Source organism: Diabrotica virgifera, chromosome 1, assembly GCF_917563875.1.
Source record: "Diabrotica virgifera virgifera chromosome 1, PGI_DIABVI_V3a".
NCBI lineage: Eukaryota > Metazoa > Arthropoda > Insecta > Coleoptera > Chrysomelidae > Diabrotica > Diabrotica virgifera.
The window spans coordinates 183,210,382-183,232,233 of record NC_065443.1 but is presented as its reverse complement, the minus strand read 5'-3'; the positions used below and the strand labels follow the sequence as shown (position 1 = coordinate 183,232,233).

The window sequence follows — 21,852 nt, the reverse complement described above, 5'->3', positions numbered from 1 at the left end:
GGCAGGCCAAGGAAAAGATGGAAGGACAGTGTGTATGAAGACTTAAAGAAAAGTAACATTGACAGATGGAAAGAACTAGCATTGGACAGAAGGAGATGGAGAGAGGTGGTGAAGGAGTGTATAAAAAGACTGAAGTGTAATTAAATAAAAATTTTAAGTTTTACAAGTTATGTAAGTTATAATATTAAGTTATTTATTATATTATTTATGTAATCAGAAATGTAAACATTTTAGCTCTAGGCCTACAAGGCCTGTTGCGCTTAATAAATATATAAATATCTTAAAAGCAAGCGATCTCCTTGTACGTCATAGCATCCACCATGTGGGTTATGAATGTTGCTTAAACCCTGATGTGAAAAAAACAAATAGAAATAAGTTGATTTATGATGAGTTGTTTTATGATTTTCGGAATGGTGATTACATAGCACTCAACAACTTCCTTGCTTCCATAGACTGGCAGGTATGTATAGTTGATGATATTGATGTCGCTACAAAATTATTTTATGAAGTCCTTTCTATAGGAATTGCTTACTTTCTGCCATTAAAGAAATATAGAACTTCAACTTTTCCCAAGTGGTTCTCTGCTAATCTTAGAAGACTGTTTCGGGAGAAAAAACATGCTCACTATATTTATGTTAATAATAGTTCTGATGCTGACTATATTAGATTTTCCCACCTAAGAGCTGAATGTAAACAACTGTCTGAAATTTGTTTCAGTAACTATATCAAAGGTATAGAAATTGGCCTAAAAATGATCCAAAATCATTTTGCAAGTACATAAATGATAAGCGCTCTAGTCACAGCTTACATAACTCATTATTTTATCAAGCCCAATCATCAACAAATGGTCAAGACAGCTAATTTATTTATGAATTTCTTCCAAACTGTGTATTCACCTAATAGCAACAACCTTCACGTACCTATCCATCCATTAAATAGAAACTTTAGTACAAATATTTGTCCTTCAAAGATTACCATGACTGATATTTTTAACCGCATATTATGTGAACTGTCCAATAAGCTTACTGCTGGCCGAGATGGAGTGCCTAATTATTTATTAAAAAAGTGTATCTGTACCTTTGTATTGCCGTGTGCTATGTTGTTCAACAGATCTCTGGAAACCTCTATGTTTCCTTCTTCATGGAAAGAAAGTTATATTGTTTCTATATTTAAAAATGGTCAGAAAGACAACATTGAAAATTATCGTAGCATTTGTATCCCATCTGCAATCCCTAAGCTGTTTGACTGCCTTATAGCAAAGCAACTTTCTTGGTTCTGTAAAGGTTTAATATCTCAATCTCAACATGGCTTCTATAGCAAAAGATCCACTGCAACAAACTTAGTTTGCTATCACTCTGATATATTATCTCAAATGGAAGACCATAAACAGGTGGATGCCATATACACAGGTATTTGATCGTGTTGATCATCAAATACTGTTGGGCAAATTAGTCAATGCAGGCTTTCATGAATGGTTTGTTGAATGGATTAAAAACTCTACATATGGCAGAAGCCAAAGAGTCAAGATAGGTTGTCATCTGTCTGACAGTATTCCAGTAACATCCTTCTCCACTTCTTTTTAATATCTTTGTTAACGACATCACTTCCTGTTTCCTAAATAGCAAATGTCTAATGTTGGCAGATGACTTGAAATTTTGGAAAGTTATAGGTTATTGGATAGTTATAGACCAAGCCCTGTTGCAAGATGACTTAGACAGACTACAGACTTGGTGCAATCAGAATAAACTCAACTTGAATGTAAAAAAATGTTGTTTCATTAGTTTTTCTGGGAAAGTCAATTAAATCGAAACAAGCTATACTATTAACAATATGTCATTGAATTATGTTTCTTCTATTCGGGATTTGGGTGTTATTTTCGATGAGAAGCTTACTTTCTGTGACCACATAAATACTATCTCAATAAAGGCATCTAAACTTCTCGGCTTTGTTACTAGGAATTGCATATTTCTCCTTTAATTCAACAAGATTAGTGTATTGTTGCTTCGTTAGAACTATTTTAGAATACTGCTCAGTTGTTTGGTCACCCTACTTTCAGAATAATATTGCTACGTTAAAAAGAGTCCAGCTTAAATTTTTGAGATATTGTGCTCACCATGTTCACAGTACTATTAGAAATCATGATTATTCCCTTATCGACCAACAATTATCTTTACCCCAACTCAAGAACCGTCGTGATATGTCAGGTACTATATTTATATATAAGATCATTCATGGCTTGATTGATTGTCCAAACCTGTTAAATCAAATTAACTCTAATGTTCCAAACCAAGCTCTACGTTACAACAATGTTTTCAATATTCCTTTCCACAGAACAACCGATGGTATTCACAACCCATTGGATAGAGACATGGGGCTATTAAATCATCACGATCGTGATATATTCAATATAACTTTAACTAGGTAAAAAAGATCTCTTGCTTTGTGATATTATGTATATTGGTACAGTTGATTTCTGTTGTATTTTGTATGTTTTAATATGTAGTGAACTTTTTGAATGTAACTTTTGATAGTGATTTTATACTATAGGTAATTATTTATGTTTTAAATCCTAACTTATATTGTAATTTGTAACTGTTATTATCCCGTATAATAAATAAATAAAATAAATAAATTTTGTACACAGTCACAGTACTCAACGTTTTATTTCTGGAACAAATCAAAAGAATAACTACTCCTCACAGTCGTCTCCACCGACATGGAGTAGAGATAGGGTCAGAAGCGGGCAGAGCTGGGCAATACCCGGATACAAGTACCCGAATTTTGTACTCTGAGTACACTTTAGGTACCCAGTACCCGAGAAAATTTTCAATAAAGTACTCGGTACTCGTACCCGTAGCTTATGGGTAAAATACCCGGTACCCACGTTTATTATACGAATACATTTTCCGAGTACTTTTTTAAAGTCTAAACTTGTCGCTGCGCATGTGGGAGAGCAAATTAATAGCAACACGCAAAAACGCCGTTTTCAGTTAAAGAATTCTCGAATAATTTTCGGATTCTTAATGTAAATGACGCATGAAGGTTTGAATTTTTGAATAGCCATGTTCAACAAGCAAGGAAGGTAGCCTTTTGCTATCCTCTCAGAGAAGTATATAACTACGGTCACGGTAATGTCAACCAAAATGCAAATATCCTATTACCCATTCCATTGTTGTAAGTCACGTATGTCAACAATATAAATAGAAATAACAAAGAGAATAGCAGCCAATGGATTAGCCTTTCTTTAGAAAATGTATTAGCGTCTTTTGCTTTGACAATATAATTTGGAATTTCCACTATTCCACGTCAAAATTCCCATTAACTTTTAGTAGGGAGTAGAATAGAAAGATGGTTTAGGCACAGTATAAAGAGGGACAGTAGAACCACTCTCCGAAAAATTGGAAGTAAAATCTGTAGTCGCTTTTGCCCCACTCTCGCATTGCTAGTCGCATAGAAACGTACGGATTTTAACAGGGAAAACCCGCATCCACTACTGGTGAATTGCCAATTGCGTACTGCAGGCATAGGCGTAACCAAGGGGGGGTTTTGGGGGTTGTAACCCCCCATTGGGATGTACTTTGAGCTCTATACGCTTAACACCATAGCCCTCAGAGACCTTCCAGTAGTTGTAACCCCCCCTTTCAGGTAGTTGTAACCCCCCCCCCTTAGGATCATCCTGGTTACGCCTATGACTGCCGGTATTACTTCTTGAGATCAAAGCGCCTACAGAGGAGTGGTTTTACTGTGGAACCTCTATATACTGTGGTTTAGGGTTACTTTTGTAAATTACTGCTTGCTTTTTCCAGATAAATTACTTAAAATTTGGAAGGGGTTAAAAACTAGTTGAAAATACCAGATTCAGCGTTTCAGTATATCAATTATTATCAATCAGTCCATTCGTCACGTCAAGTCAAGTAGACGCAAATCACGCGAAGTTTTTATTTTGCTTTCTGTTGTTGAAAAGATAGACTAAGTTAAACCAAGGTGTAAATAAATACAAGTAAGTGTAATATATATTATAACATACATGATATAACATACAGTGTGGAAGACACTTACGGAATAAAATTATTTCTCTCCTTGTTTCAACAAATTATAAAAAACGCTTAGACCCGTCGGTTTTCAATTAAAAATTGGCACTTTTTGAACATAAGTTTAAATGTACAGGGTGATTCATGCAAGTGTAGCAGAGTCCATAAGCTTTATTTTTAATAAAGCACCCTCTACATTCTTATATTTTTAAAAGCTGCTTAACAACCTGATTTCAACGAACTATATCATGTAGGGTGTATTATGAATAATACAGGGTGAAATTTTGAAATTATAAAGTACTTACGGAATCCAATTATGGAATAAAATTGATGGTGTCCTTATTTTAGAAAATTATAAAAAATACTGGGACAAGTCAACTTTTAAATTCAAATGGGCTCTTTACATACATAAATTTAAATGTACAGGGTAATTCACGCAAGTACAGCACAGTTCATGATCTGCAGTTTTAGTGGATCACCCTGTATATTTTTATGTTTTTAGAAGCTACTTTATAACCTCATCTCAAAAAGTGTATTATGTAGCCTACATAATGCAGGTCAAAATTTCACCTTGTGTACAATACAAGGTGAAATTTTGTAATTAAATATAAATTTAGACATTAGAATTATAAAAGACATTACATACAAAATCCAATACAGTTTTACTTAGTTTAGAAAATGTATGTATTTACTTAGCCAATTTTAAAAATAATACCATTATTTAAAGTATGATAAATAATTAATTTCAAAATTTTAAGTAGGTATTTAATATCTACGCGAAAAAGGCCCTACAAAATACACTTTCTTGATAAGAGGTTATTTAGCAGATTCTAAAAACATAAAAATATACAGGGGGTTTCATTAAAATTCAAGAGGATTTAGGTTTCGTGAATTTAAATTCACGTATTCTGGAATTTCGTATATTTAAATTTATGTTTAACACGGTGACGGACAGAACGTCTATAGACGTCTAATTTCGATTGATGTAATGTAACACAACGTCTATAGACACTATATTTTCCCTATTCTACTATGCAAAATACATATAGTGTCACAACACTTGCTTATATACATTTGACGCACTGTCCGTCAACGTGTTAAACAGTGCATTTGTGAATTTAAAAGTTAACGTATCCTAGCCTTTTTATAATTTTCTAAAATAAGGACACACACGATTTTATTCCATAAGTGGTTTTCATACATATTATGATTTCAAAATTTCACCCTGTATTATTATTATGCATAATACACCATACATGATTAGGGATGGCAACGATGTATCAATAAATTAAATATATCGATATTCAACTTTCGATATATTGGAAAATATATCGATATTTGAGATTCAATGTATCGCCCACACAGGATTAATATACCATATTGGCAAGATATAAAATTATAATAAAATCTTATAATATAAATTACATCCTTACTTTTTTGAGACGCTTAGTATACTCTAGGAACTAAATAAATATTCTACTACTCTAAAGAAATATCATAATCAATATACTCACTGCCACAAGACTTGACTTGACTTGAAATATATTCATAAATACAGACAGTGAGGACGTTTGAGTTGGAATAAATTCATTTTCTCGAGAATGGGTGACTCTTTAGATAAATGCCGTAACAGATCGATTTTTATTTTTAAATTACGATATTTTGGAATATATTTCATACGAGTGACGTCATCCATATGAAGGTGATGACCTAATCGATGATTTCTTAAATGAGACTAGGGGTCATGTGATAGCTCATTTGAAAGAGTATCCAAGTCTGTATTCAGTAATATCGATATTAACATAATTGTTTATACAGTGTCCAAAAAATTTTCAACGAAAACTTTTCGTTTATAAATTCGTAGTCTGTGTTATTGCGTTGCCGCTCCTGCAATACTTAGAGCAGATTTATCGATGGATTCTTATTTAGTTTTGTCTTCTGAACCCAAATCTGAAAACGGCATTTCGACATCTCTAACCGTCTTCGAGATAATCGACCTCAAAGTCTAAAACGTGACGTCACAATCCATTTATTTTCTGCCGACACACTAAACGTCAGCGAAATCGTTGCTAGTAAGTAGGCCAGTTTTTTAATCTGAATTTGTTACGCAAAGCATATGTTATTTACATTATTTGGGTTTGACACTTCGTGAATGTCAAACTAAATTTTAAATAAAGTATTAATAAAATATCAATGACATTTGATAGTGAATTTAATTATTATATAAAATAAATACGATGTTCAAAAATAGAATTTGAGTATATTTTGAAAGCAATAATTTATTAACAATTTTAAAAAGGTTTATACGAGTATACGGCCTCCCCTTTAATGGGAGTACCTAATGATAAATGGACTGTTCCATTTGTTATGAAATGAAAATTGTTATTATAGTCGATTCGCTAAACTCAGACACAACTGGCTAGTGATTTTAGTAGGTAATTTTTTTGTTTTTTTACCAATTTGGCCAAAATTGGCAAGATTACTAATTATTTAGTAATTATTAACTATTTAGTAATTAGTTTTTTCGCCAAATTGGTAAAATTACTGACTAAAATCACTAGCCAGTTGTGTGTGAGTTTAGCAAACCGACTATATGAAATGTTGTTTGGAATAAAAAATTATGGTCTGATATGTGCAATTACATCCTTCTAATGGAAAAATATATTTGAAGATTTTTCTCAAATTATGGATACCAACAACATTTTCATTTATAACTCTTTTATTTTTAATTTGACGAAGGAAAGTTATTCTTCATAAAAAGCTGTTCATGGTCTAAGATTTATGATGCAACCATCATATATCAAATTTTATTAATTTTATACGAGGTATATAAAAAATATGAATTTCGATCAAGAGTTTCGATCAAAAAGAAGAATGTATGTAATTTCTTTAATTCAAAATACATCTTACTATTTTCAGAAAACAGAAAAAAATGTTTATTTGCGAAATAAGCAATTTTTTTCGCTTAAATTCAATGTTTAAACCAGCTTCCGCCAACCACCTGCCTCTTGGATGTTTGAACATTTGATTTAATTGAAAAGCAATGCTTATTTATCAAATAATCATTTTTTTTCTGTTTTCTGACAGTAGTCAAATGTATTTGGAATTAAATAAATTACATACATTCTTCTTTTTTGTAAATTAATTTAATTTAAAAATTTTTTGGACACTGTATAACAATTATGTTAATATTTATAGTACTGAATACAGAATTGAATATTCTTTCAAATGAGCTATCACACGACCCCACCAAAAAAATCATCGATTACGTCATCACGTATATATCGACGACGTCATTCGTATGAAACATATGCCAAAATATTGCAATTTAAAAATAAAAATCGACTTGTTTCGGGATTTTTGCACCATACAGTACATTCAAATGTACTCGAAACAAGTACCCGAGAAATTCGGTTAATTGTACTTTGAGTATTGTACTCTGAGTACTTTTCTTGAGCAATGTACTCGGTACTCTGTACTCGTTCCTCAAATATGAAAAGTACCCGGTACTCTGTACCCGAGTATAATTTGTCAGTACCCGGCCCAGCTCTGGCAGCGGGGCATCCGAAGTAACGTTTGCTAAAAATACATACCGTGTGCCCACGGCTGGAACGAGGGGGTTTTAGTGAGTAGGCAGTTGCGTTTTCACGATTGATTCGCTCGGCTTCACGGGTGTCTGAATCGGGCAAGCGGACTGAAACCCACACACCAGGGTAGAGGGCAGAACACCAGTTTCTTGGGGTGCTGCGGTCTACTCTGATGCTCTTATGAAGATTTCCTCCTCCCACAAAAAAAAGGTAAAGTGTTAGTGAGATATGCTATTGTTCGTCCACTCTAACTTTCCCATGTGTCACGATTCATTTTCAAACAAATTAAGTCAAAACAAAGTGAAACGAGCGTCGATGTGTTTATACATTTTGTATGCTGTTATACTATGTATATACCACACACATCGGCGTACGTTTCACTTTATGTTTTGATTTAATTTGTTTGAAAAATGAATCGTGCCACATGGGCAAAGAAAAAATGGAACTACTATATGTATGTGATTTCCTATTTGCTATGTATGTGATTGTAAAATTCCCTTATAGGTTCATTCTCAGTGGGTACCCATCATCGTCTCGTGAAATTCAAGTACAATTAATTAGTTATCGCACTTTGTTGTGAATAGTGCATACTTACACGTGATATAACCAAGTTCCTGTTCAGGATGTTTCCGAAGCAACCAGTTCCTCACCAAGAAGACGAAAACCCTGCTAAACGTGGTAGATGCTGCAATTGTTACAGTAAACAAATTAAGTTATATACACCTATGAAATGTACAAAATGTAGTGCATTCACTTGTAAACGACATTCTAAATCATATTGTATGTACAAATTGTAATGAACAAATAAATTGAAGTTTTTTTTGTACAAATTAAAATTAGTTAAATTAATAAAGCTTTTTTTTTTTGACAAAATAAATAACGATACAGTTTATCAATAACAAAAAAGTGTTAAAAATATAAAGAACTACTTGGCAGCAAATTGCTGCGACGCGCCGGGCCGAAGGTTACAATAGGAAAACATTATTTACTTTAAAATCAAGATTTAGACTGTAAAATAGCCATATAAACAAAGATAACAAACTCAACTGAAAAAAATACTCATACAGGTGAGAAAGAAGTGAAAATGAATATCAATTAAAATTTATTTTTTTCTATGGATGCTATACAATGTGCAACTTCTCTCACTACTTACATGCATTCAAAACGAGAAATTTATCACGCAGTGAGAAAAGTCTGCCATTGCAGTGAGAAATCATTTCTCACTGGTTCTCCGCCGGTTTTTCATACATATGATCGCCGTTTCCATGGTAACATGCACAATACGAACACATTTATTGTCAAACAAAATGTGTTGAAGCAAAACTTACCAGGAATTACCTTTCAAAACTGTTCAAATGTAACTGTTAATTATAGTTTTAAATAAATAATAGTTATTTAACCAACAAGTGTATTAATAAGGGTGATTAACAATTGACATATTTTAACGCGTGAGCGGAGCGAGCGAGTTATAGTTAATGTTTAATTCACGAGTTCGTTACAAAACTTTTCCGTCGACCGTACTTTTCAGAAATAAAGATATCTTAGTTTAAATTTTTATTTACTTAACGATAAACAACAATTTTTTCAGCTTTCATTAACTTTATTTAAAGTTTAATTTTCCTTAGTGGTAGTTTTATTATTGTAAACATTAATATTCGAAATAGTACAATTACTTACTAAAATTAAAGGAAGTTATTGATAAATGATTATCTGCTGTATTTTGACAAATTTATATTTAAGTCTTCTTGGACCTCTGTAAATTCTGTGATACAAGAGGAAGCGGTTGTGCTGAAGGAAGTACTTTGACAAGGTTTAGTGCTTTAGTGGTATTTTGTCCCAAGAGTTTTTCAGCCGTCTCAAGTTTATTTAATTTATGCAAGCAATGTATGTTGTGTTGCCTATAATGAAATCGTTCATTAATAGAAAATCATTCATTAATAGGGGTCATTAATCAATGATTTTGAGCGTGGTAAAATTGATCATAAATGGACGGTCGACGGAAAAGTATATAAATGTTAAGAATATTAAATACATACCTACATATTATATGTGCAGGGTTATTCACTATATTTTGACCCCCCCTGTAAACTGTTTTATTTACAGAATTAGAAAAAAATGTAAAATACAAAAGTCATTCGATTTTTAAATTATAATTTTTTGGCATATACAGGGTGTTTGGTAAAGAATGGGCCAAAGCTTAACCTTAGATTCCTGAGGTTAAAATAGGTCGATTTAAACTGACTTACCTTAGTACAAAAGGTGATAACAACCGAAATACAGGGTGTAAGTTAAACTTTTATTTGATTTTTTTTTGAATATTCCCTGACAGGCATGGGACAACAACACGAAATTTGATAAGTGGTGCTGGTACTGTACACCCTACTAAATTATGGTTAACAAATGTTTCTGGCTACTACCAGACGCGTACGACGGGGAAACGTGAATGGTTGACCCTTCCCAAATTCTACGCCACTGGCGGAATTGCTATTTTAGTGCAATTTTTTGATTCTCCAATACTTTCTATGTAAATAACATACTCTTCATTCGTTACGATAAAGCCATTAGTTTTCGATATATTTGAAGCTAAAAACGAAGGAGCATAATACATTAATCAAAATAAGTGTGCCTTTTAATTTTCAACTTCAAATATCTCGGAAACTAATGACTTTAACGTTAGAGAATGAGGTGTATATTATATATATATATATATATATACCGGGTGGTGAATTGGAACACGGGCCATAGGAAACTCAATGTAAAATTCTAAACTGTTCAATTCCTACTTCCCTAATTATTTTACATCAAAAGACATTAGAAACTATTTGTAGAGGATTGAAATCTGTATTGAAAACGACTGTTAATATTGTTCTACAAACAATAATTATTCAAAATTTTGTAAAAATATAATACAATTTTCATAGAAATACGCCAAAGTTACGCCACACACACTGCAATAATGTGTATAAGATTGCATTCGGTGACAATGAATTTATTATATTAACAATTTGAACTGTCAATTTCTTTATTTATTTTATCATTTATTCTTTAAAACACAATAAAGTTGATCAGATACCCTCAGTTAAGGAGAAAGTATTAATAATAAAGATATTTTCTTTAGTCAATAGTGTGCTCACTGTCAGTTAAATAGTAACGTGTGGCCTAACATGCCCACACATACCTACTGCGGTAATTACATTATATTTTTCAAAATTTTGGAATGTGTTTAAATCGTACAACAATTGTAACTTCTGTTTTTAATACAGATTTCAATCCTCTACAAATAACTTCTCATGACTTTTGATGTAACATAATTAGGGAAGCAGGAATTCAACAGTTTAAAATTCTACATTGAGTTTCCTATGGCCCGTTTTCCGATTCACCACCCTGTATATATATATATATATATATATATATATATATATATATACAGTGCTAGTCAAAAGTCCGTACCCCCCCTCGTATCTTTTGAACGGTTATACCTATAATAGTGAAATTTGGAGGAAGAAAATAAACGGACGTAAGCTTCTTAACTAGTCATGACAGGTGACGTAATAGTGACAGATGACGTTACAGAGCCACTGTGACCGATAAATTTTAAATTGGACCTTATGGCAAGTGATACCTCGTTTGAACGGTATTGAAAATACCTATTCAGTCATACTAATTTTGTTTGAGTTTAAGCTAATTTTGATGAACAAATGAAATAAATATAAGATTGTAGTTTCGCATTTAATTAATAAAAATTCAAAATTCCGCCTATGATTACTTGTCAAACAGGTTGACGTTGACGTAAAAACTACTAGAGAATTAAAAAACGTCAACTTTTTTGCCAAAAAATTCATAGGCGGACATTTGAATTTTTATTAATTAAATTCGAAACTACAATATTATATTTATTTAATTTATTCACCAAAATCAAAATCAACCTAAACTCAAAAAAATTAGTATGACTGAATAGGTATTCTAAATACCTTTCAAACGAGGTATCACTTACCATAAGGTCCTATTTAAAATTATCGGTCACAGTGGCTCTGTAACGTCATCTGTCACTATTACGTCACCTGTCATAACTAGTTAAGAAGCTTACGTCCGTTTATTTCCTTCCTCTAAATTTCACTATTATAGGTATAACCGTTCAAAAGATACGAGGGGGGGTACGGACTTTTGACTAGCACTGTATATATATATATATATATATATATATATATATATATAAAATCTTGTTAATTTTGAGGTTGCAGTCATAAATTTCAGGGGGCAGGATAAGTGTCATAATTTATAATAATTCATAACACTAATTTACATAGTGTCAGTCAATATTACCTAACTGCTTTATATATATATATATATATATATATATATATATATATATATATATATATATATATATATATATATATATATATATATATATACGGCCAGCTATCAAAGTGAGACCTCACCGTTTACCCTACCAAATGAGGACACCACTAAATAGACATAATACGTGAGTCGCATTCAGATTTATATAATGTTTGAATAATATCGAAAGTGTTTTTCACCAATATACTCCGAAAATATTATTAGGGAAGAAGTTTTTTTTTGGAATATATTGTTACCATGTGAGGACCAACTAAAGAACTATCAAAGAGAGGACCGCATGAGTTTTTACCTGAAATGTAACCAAGTGAGGTCCTCGATGGATATACAGCGCGCTAAGTGAGACCCACCAAATAATGTAATTGGGGTAAATCTATTTTTAGAACAACTACATAATATTGAGATATTATATTCGTGTTATCGTGTTTAGTTTTTAATGTGAAGTTAGGAAATTACAATTGAAACAAATTTTAAATAAAATAAGAAGTCTGAGGCGACTTAAATTTGCAGGTAAGTTGTTTCTATTTTATTAGAGTATTTTTATTTTATTCTTTTTATAAAAATTAATCTTTTTCTTTTAAAGGATGTGTTTTAAATTTCTCTATTAAATTATATTGAATTTTTTAAGAACTCAACATTAAAAAGCAGGTATTATTATTAACTTTTAATTATAAATTATTAAAGGTATTGAATAAATACTCATTTTAAAATGAACCAAGACTTATTTACCACATTGGAAAGACCCAATTATTAATCACAAGAAAAATCCAGGTCCGGATTAACAAAAAAACATAGAGTAATCGTGACCTTGAGACAACACCCTGTATATTGGCATTTTTAAAATTTGTTTGCACATTTGAAAAGACCACAAAAGTCCGAGTTTATCGGTACACTTTGATTTTTGTGCAAAAATTTATTAACATTAATTTTGTAATTAAATATATTCAAATTTTTAAGAACCCTGAAATTAATAAGCAGGATTTTAAAGCACTTTTAATAATAAATCATTCAAGTTAATAAATAAATACTAATTTTAAAAATAATCAGTTATTATTTACTGCGTTAGAAGGACTCACTTACTAATAACAAGAAAATCCAGGTCCGTATTAACAACAAAATGCAAAGTAATTGTGACCTTGAAAAAACACCCTGTACATTGAAATTTTTAAAATACGTTTGCACCTGAAGAGAGCACGAAAAACTAAGTTTAAGGTCCTGCTTTAATTTTTTGTGCAGACAATTTAATGACAATACCTTTGAAATTATATCGAAATTTTTATTGAGTTCCCAGAGTTATTAAAAATTTCGACATAATTTTAAAATTAAATTCATTAAATTATCTGGCCAACAAATTTAAGCAAACGATTAAACTTAGTTTTTTGTGCTCTTTTCATACATATGTGCAAACGCATTTTGAAAATTTGAATATACAGGGTGTTGTTTCAAGGTTACAATTACCTGATATTGTTTTGTTAATCCGGACCTGGATTTTTGTTGTGATTTGTAAGTGGGTCGTTCGAATGTCGTAAATAAGTATTGATTATTTTTAAAATGGGTATTTATTTAATAACTTTAATAATTGATTGTTAAAAGTGCTTTAAAAATCTGCTTTTTAATTTCAGTGTTCTTAAAAGTATCAATATATTTAATTTCGAAATTAAAGTAATTAAGTTTCCTCCACAAAAAATTAAAGCAAACCGATAAACTGAGATTTTTGTGTTGTTTTCAAATGTGCAAACAAATTTTAAAAATGTCAATATACAGGGTGCTCTTTCAAGGTCACAATTACTTTATGTTTTTTTGTTAATCCGGACCTGGATTTTTCTTGTGATTAATAATTGGGTCGTTCCAATGTGGTAAATAAGTATTGATTAATTTTAAAGTAAGTATTTATTCAATAGCTTTAATAATTTATAATTAAAAGTTAATAATATCTGCTTTTTAATGTCAGAGTTCTTAAAACATTCAATATAATTTCAAAATTAAAATCATAAAATTGTCTGGCCGAAAAATTGAAGCAAACGGTTAGACTTAGTTTTTTGTGCTCTTGTCAAACATGCAAACAGATTTTCAGAATTTTAATATACAGGGTGTTGTTTTAAGGTCACAATTACTTTATAATTTTTTGTTAATCCGGACTTGGATTTTTCTTGTGATTAGTATGTTGGTCGTTTGGGATTTGGATGAGGCATATGTGTACCAAATATCAAAAAAATATACAGGGTGGTTCTAAAGTTACGGCTTAAGAAAGAAATTGGCAAAATCTATAAAACACCCTGTAAGTCGGTTATAAAAGTCAGTAGGGCAAAAAATGTAGTATACCTAGAACCGCCTCGGTGACCTCTATTCACAATTAAAGTATTTCCGTTTCCCAATGAAACACCCTGTATAAATATTTGGTTTAAATCCTACTGCCAAAATTATGAACATTTTTGCCTGAATAAAACATTATTCCGGTCATTAGGATACTATTAAGGCGTTTTTGATTATGGCATTAAATGATGCGAATTAATAAATATTTTCATAAATATAAATATTTCTGTCTTAAAAAAATTAGAATAAACTATAAACAATAATTTACTCTTAGCCTTAAAACAATTAAAAGCAATCAATTAAATTACAAAATTAAGAAAATTCACTTTTCTGGAAAAACCTAGTAATATCGACGTGAATATTTAATATTTATACATCTATTATACGAGGAATAATAATAGCACTTCTTGTACCTAAATAAACAGGTAGGTACGCCTAAGAAATGTAGATTTACCTCTCTTATAACTAAAACAGATTATAGAAGGTGGTCTAGAAACAAAAAAAAAATAATTCTTCTATTTTCTAAAATGTATTCAATGTTTTGTATAAAGTATTTCGTTTTAGGAAAAAGACAATATTATAAATCCAATCAAAGTAATTTAAAAGAAAAAACAAATTTTGGAACCTTGGAACAATTTGCAGAAAGAAAAAGCTCTAACGTATTTTAGGAATCATGTTCAACAGAAAATTGCTGCAAAAAAATGAATGTTTGATGTTGAAAGAAGATAACACGGAACTTTATTCAAATAAAACATGGGAGAAAATAAAAATATTTATTGTAAAAACCTACAACAAAAAATGAATTTCAATTCCTAATATAACTTTTTGTCCAATGAAACATGTAAAGAAATTTTATTATTAATAAAGATAACAAAAAATACATTTTGATTATTGTTTTAGAGTAGTTTTAATAAATAAAATATTGAAACATAATATTTTGTGTATCACTAGGACAAATGATATTCTTTCTTTCTTTCACTTACTACTCCTGTAAGGCCCTTTTCAGGGCGTAGGAGGGACCGCCGGATTTACACCTCCCAAGCACGGAGATGAAAGTGAAAACTGAAAAAATAACGAAAGATGATGATTTTCAAGGCTCAAAAACATTAAGTATAAAACATAATTTGTGAAATTACGAAGTACCTAAATTCAAGTTCAAACCTTATTCTATCAGTTCTTGATAAGCCTTTTGGACTTATTTCATTTTGAAACATTGTTTTTTAGTTGTTAATGCCCGTCTCTCCATAAGAAACCTTCCTCATTAACAATTAAAAAAATATGTTTTAGAATAAAACATTGCTAAAATTCTTATCGAGACCTGATAGAACAAGGTTTGAATTTGAATTTATGTACTTTATGATTACAAAACTGATATTTTTTACTTGTGTTTTTGAGCCTTTAAAATTGTCAACTTTAGAGAAAAAATACAAAATACCTTTTTGTTTAGAATGATCTAAAAGATCTCATATACTATCTGCCCGGGTCGAAATTTTTTTTAAACTCATAAGAAAATGTCATTTTTTAATTATTAATCAATTAAAAAGTTAGAACAAGATTAGATCGGACAACCCTTGTTTTTTTTAATTGTTAACATGCTAAATTACATATCCAATAATTTTGATCCATTAAAGAGATCGATGCAAATCGACCTCTACTCGGATCCTCTACACTCTACCTACTATTAAATTATAATAATAATAGTCTCCCGTTTTATACCGCTCACGTGGCTTTGAAGGAAGGTAAGAGGGCCAGTGCTACGCTTCAACCGCCTACTATTACCCCTGGTTTTAACCAAGGTACTCATTCTATTCAAGCTGAGTCGACCTGAGGCCTATAAACATTTTTAAAAATGTCTAGTTGTTCTTGCTGGCGCGCGGTAGGATTTGAACTCCGGCCTACCAGCACACGAGTGAAGCACACTACCGCTTAGCTACGCCGGCCCTTAAATTAAATGAATATTTTTAATAGAAAATACATATTTAGTATACCAATTTTTTTACAATAATTTAACAACAAGAATCAAACAATTTTTGTTAATACAAATAAATATGTTATTCTGAAGCTATTTTCTTGTGGCATTTTTACAATTTTAACTATTTATAATGGGAAATATGATACACACAATATTATTAAAAAATGATTTTTATTAACGTTTCGACGCCCAAACCGGGTGCCGTTGTCAAAATACAAAATACTACTAACATAAACAAAAATGTTGTTGTTAGTAAAAAAATTCTTCTAATAATTTATTTAATTTGACTCATTTATATCATTTATTTAACAAATAAATATAGATATTATATTTTACGTATACTGTTTCAAAATTTAGATCTAAAAATATTGACCTACATAATATTATATTTTTAAGGTACTAATAAATTGTGGTCTCTGATTTCTATATTCTCGAAATATTAACCTCAACATCTTAAACGTATCAATCAAATTATATAAATTTACTAAATACTGAACCCACGCTCGACAACGATGGCAAATATGTCAGAGAAACAAAAAGTTTTCTTAGCTGTAACTACGAAATAGTAAGTGAGTTCAAAATATCAAACAAATAACGCTGCTCAGTATTTTCCATATCATCAAATCTATAAATAGACATTTTTATTTACACAAAATACCATAAATATAACACTAATAATATACTAACTGCCAAGCTAGGACCAGCGAAAATATATGACAAATTTCTGGTCCTCACTTGTTCCGATGTATATTTTAACATGGGCCACAAAGCGAATTGTTAATAAATATACTCCAGAAAAGACGCCGACAGCGGCCGAATTGAGAACTACGATATACGTATTTTAACGTATAACCAACAAAACGAGACCCAATTTTTTTCTTGTAAAAAATAATTCTACAACGATTGTCAATGCCAAATAATGATTTTACACACCGGTACCAAGTGAGGACCATATATCGGTCCTCACTTGGTCGCGGTCCTCACTTCAACCGCAATTTCGCCATGAAACTGGCTCACTTGGTACTATAGACATAAATATATATATATATATATATATATATATATATATATATATATATATATATATATATATATATATATATATATATATATATAATAGATGAAATAGAGAATGTGGAAAAATCCCCTTACGAACATCCACCATTTCGGGCTGGGAAAAATTTTTCGAATAGAATCAAAAATCCAAACACCATTTCTTAGAAATGTGTTTCGCCCTCTTCAACCTCTCTGGGCTCGTCGGTAAAGACAAGAGGTTGAATATCTTTAGACACATTCTAATCAAAAAACAACATTCGAGACCTAGACATAGAAGGTGCGTAAGTCTACGGCAAATCCGACAATGACAGTCTCAAGTTTTAATTCCCTAATTACTTAAAGTAAGTAAAATATATGTTTAAAAACATAAGATGTAGATCTTTGAAACACACTCAGTGAACCAAAGATCCAAGGTTATTGGTTTAACGACCACTCGTACGAAATCAAATAGATGAAATAGAGAATGTGGAAAAATCCCCTTACTGTCATTGTCGGATTTGCCGTAGACTTACGCACCTTCTATGTCTAGGTCTCGAATGTTGTTTTTTGATTAGAATGTGTCTAAAGATATTCAACCTCTTGTCTTTACCGACGAGCCCAGAGAGGTTGAAGAGGGCGAAACACATTTCTAAGAACTGGTGTTTGGATTTTTGATTCTATTCGAAAAATTTTTCCCAGCCCGAAATGGTGGATGTGTGAATTGTTCGTAAGGGGATTTTTCCACATTCTCTATTTCATCTATTTGATTTCGTACGAGTGGTCGTTAAACCAATAACCTTGGATCTTTGGTTCACTGAGTGTGTTTCAAAGATCTACATCTTATGTTTTTAAACATATATATATATATATATATATATATATATATATATATATATATATATATATATATATATATATATATATATTGATGCACGTTAAGTTGTGACTTCCGGTATACAGAAGAGGCTGTCCGACTTCCACCTTTTCTACTAGGAATTATTTTTTAAAAATTGTGTATTTGGTAAAAGGGGGGCTTATAAAATGGGTCTACCTATTGAGGGGAAAGGATTTACCAAAATAAATTTTGTATATATATATACGTATATACCGAAGCGTACAGCATACGTTATGGCTTCCATATATAGGGTAGTTCAAGGTGCGTTGTCACTTCCAGCGGTGTTGTCATATTTTGGAAGTCACAACGACTCGTCTGCTGATTTACCTCTTACTTTAAGCGTAATGTGTGATCTTTTGAAACTTTTACTGTGAATACAGTTGTGAATGCAGTTCTATGTTTTAAAGTTGTCTATTTAAATTAAAAGATTGATATTCTTTTGATTAAACAGGTTTACAAAAAAAATACATTTCGGAATATTTGACGAAACCATATGACTAGGGGGTTTTTGGGGTCGCTGGTCACGAATCCGGGGTCCGCTGACCTCTATCACGTCAGGTAATGGTAATCTCAAGGTCAAATCAAGATAAACCGACAGTCGCTCTGAAAAAGTATATTAGGGGGTTTTTGTGGTCGCTGATGACGAATTTGTGTCCGCTGACCTCTATCACGTCTAGCTCAAGGTCATTTCGAGGTCAAATCAAGATAAATGGACACGATCGCTCTGAAAAAGTATATTAGGGGGTTTTTGGGGTCGCTGATCACAAAACTGGGGTCCGTTGAGCTCAACCGCGACAGGTAAAGGTCATTTCAAGGTCAAATCAGTTTTGTGGACTTGTCCTGATTTGGCCTTGAAATGACCATTACCTTACGTGGTAGAGCTCAACGGACCGCAGTTTTCATGATCAGTGACTCCAAAACCCCTATATTTTCAGAGCGATTGTGTCGATTTATGTTGATTTGACCTTGAACTAGACGTGATAGAGGTCAGCGGACTAATGATTCGTCATCAGCGACACCAAAAACGCCCTAATATACTTTCTCAGAGCGACTGTCGATTTATCTTGATTTGACCTTGAAATGACCTTTACCTGGCGTGAAAGAGGTGAGCGGACCCCGGATTCGTGATCAGCCACCCCAAAAACCCCCTTGTAACATGGTTTCGTCAAATAGTCCGAAATTTAGTTTTTTTTTTTTGTAAACCTGTAGTATTTATGATATGATTGATATTTATTTTACAAATACTAATATTTTATTATTGCTGCAAAATGGATTTTTTGGAATTAATTAAAAAAGTGTTATTAGTAAGTAATTTATTTATGAAAATTATATCAAAAATTTTAATAAATAAATTTGAACTTATAGAAAATTTTAATATTTATTATTTTTCTTGATTAAATTTTGAATTTTAGATTTTATTACAGGCACCGTCCTTTTAATTTTTGATGTACCAATAATAATGTGTAATAAGAAAATTAAATGGCTAAATACACCAGGTGGGGTTGAGCTGCTAAAAAGCTATCTAGATCCATCTTTTTAGAGCAGATTAGTCCCAGTCTGCTACTCGATACTATTGACTGTGCTTCTCCAGTTCTTTCTATCCTCTGTCTTTTTCTGCTAGTCTCTCTAATTCCTGCCCTATATAAATTTTCCTTTACTTCCTGTAACCATTTATTCTAGTTCCTCCGCGTCTCCTTCTAACTCCGGGTTTCCATTGTAAAATTGAGTTTATAGTTGTTACGCTACCTGCTCTCCATATATGCCCCAACCATCTAACACTGTGCTGAAATCTGAAAATCTGGAATAATATCTACCCGGGTCGAAACATTTTTTTTAATATATGAAAATAGTTATTTATGAAACAGTTCGTGAAGTATGCTTTTTACGAATGCACGTGATGTTTAGAGCACAAGCGACAACGGAGCGAGTGCTATACATCGCTTAAGTTCGCAAAAAGTACTTCACGCACAGTTTCATACAATATTTTATCTACGATAAACAAATAAAAAAACTGTAACTCTTCATCACTGGAATTCATTCCTATTCTACAATTTTTAGAAATTATTTAAACATTCTAATTTCTTTCAAACCACAAAACTGTCAAATTTTTTTTTGTAATTTATTGCTCATTATGTCATCACCATGACAACGCGAAAGTTAAGGATATTTGATTATATGAAAGTGTGTCAAAAACAGTGCGAAAAAGTAAATCCCGTTTAAAATACATTGTTACTTCACGCACACGTTATCCATTAAATAGATCGATGCAGATCGGCCTTATATCGGATCCTCTACTATTAGTCCGTTCGCTGACGGTAAAATATTGCAAAACCCATAAATTTTAAAAAACCGCTTAGATCAGGGGTGGGCAATTACTTTTAAGCGCGGGCCAAAATGAAAGTTTCAAAATGTCTCTCGGGCCGGAGGACTATACCGGATATGTACGCTGTGCCCACGCGAAATTTTTTGGTGTAGTTTATTCCCTGCCCAAGAAATAAATACTATAAGTATTATTTTAAAGCATTTGGACAAAGAAATTTGACTGTTAATAATTAGAAAATGGTAATAATAAATTGTCCTACTTGGGAATACATGCAAAAAACTTGTGCCCAGTAAAATATGTCACGTAATTGAAAAAAAAATGGTCATTATATTAAATCATAAGAAGATCCAGAAAAAGAACCAGATAAAAAATGAAGATATTGAGCAAGTGGACAAAATGAAATACTTACTTAGGAGTCTGGATTACGGAAGATTTAAATTCGAAATCATAAATTCGATCAAGAATAGAGCAATTGAGGGTAGACTTTTTGAAGATGAGGACATTTCTGAGTCACCAAAGACTCAATCTGCAAATCTGATATTAGTTGATAAAATGTTGTATATCCACTCTATTCTTTTTTATGGTGCCGAAGCTTGGATTGTTAATGTTGACTTAATGAGAAAGCCGGAAGCTTTTGAGATGTGGCTTTTTGGGAGAATTTAGAAAATACCATGGACCGATCATATACGAACAAAATGATGTTGCACGAAATGGAAAGAGACAGAGAACTTTTGACCTCCATTAAAAGGAGACAGACAGCATATTTACGGCACATGCTCAGAAATGATATGTACGAGTTGTTCGAAGGAAAAAGGGGTCCTGGTAAACGACAAATATTCTGACTGAAAACATTTGAGACTGGACCGGGTTGCATATTTACACATGCTAGCGTGTGTAGACACCAGGGTGTTGAAATCAGTTAGGGTTTGGAAAAACAGTACATTTACAGATGCTAGCGCGTGTCGACACCACGGTGTGCCGCGGTGTTGAAATCAGTTAGGGTTTGGAGAAGCAGTACGTTTACAGATGCTAGCGTGTGTTGACACTATGCTGCTGAAATCAGTTAGGGTTTGGAAAAACAGTACATTTACAAATACTAACAGATTTGGACACTAGAGTGTTGAAACCAGCTAGCTTTTTTAGTGGTTATACATGCATAGATACTAACGGCTATTGACATTGAATTTATATACCTACTGATGTTGAAAAATGTTTAAGTGATTTAGGTATTAATAAATAATTATACGTTGTTGGGATGTAAGCAATAATAAATTAACACAAAAGAACATCATAAAAAATAATGTTGTTCTGAAGCTATTTCCTTGTGGCATTTTTAT

The 21,852-nt window shown here is 31.7% G+C and overlaps 1 protein-coding gene across 3 annotated transcripts in view; it reads right to left on the bottom strand.

Annotated features, from left to right (window-relative positions):
* Positions 1-21,852, bottom strand: part of LOC114347035 (227 kDa spindle- and centromere-associated protein-like) — a 1,075,867-nt gene that overhangs the window by 955,973 nt on the left and 98,042 nt on the right. For 2 of the 3 annotated variants that reach the window (XM_050641832.1, XM_050641834.1), the window contains exon 2: positions 8,214-8,303. The exons of the other annotated variant lie outside the window; for it this stretch is intronic. The gene's annotated coding sequence lies outside the window, so the exon portion shown is untranslated. The remainder of the gene's footprint in view (positions 1-8,213; positions 8,304-21,852) is intronic. 3 annotated transcript variants of the gene reach the window in all.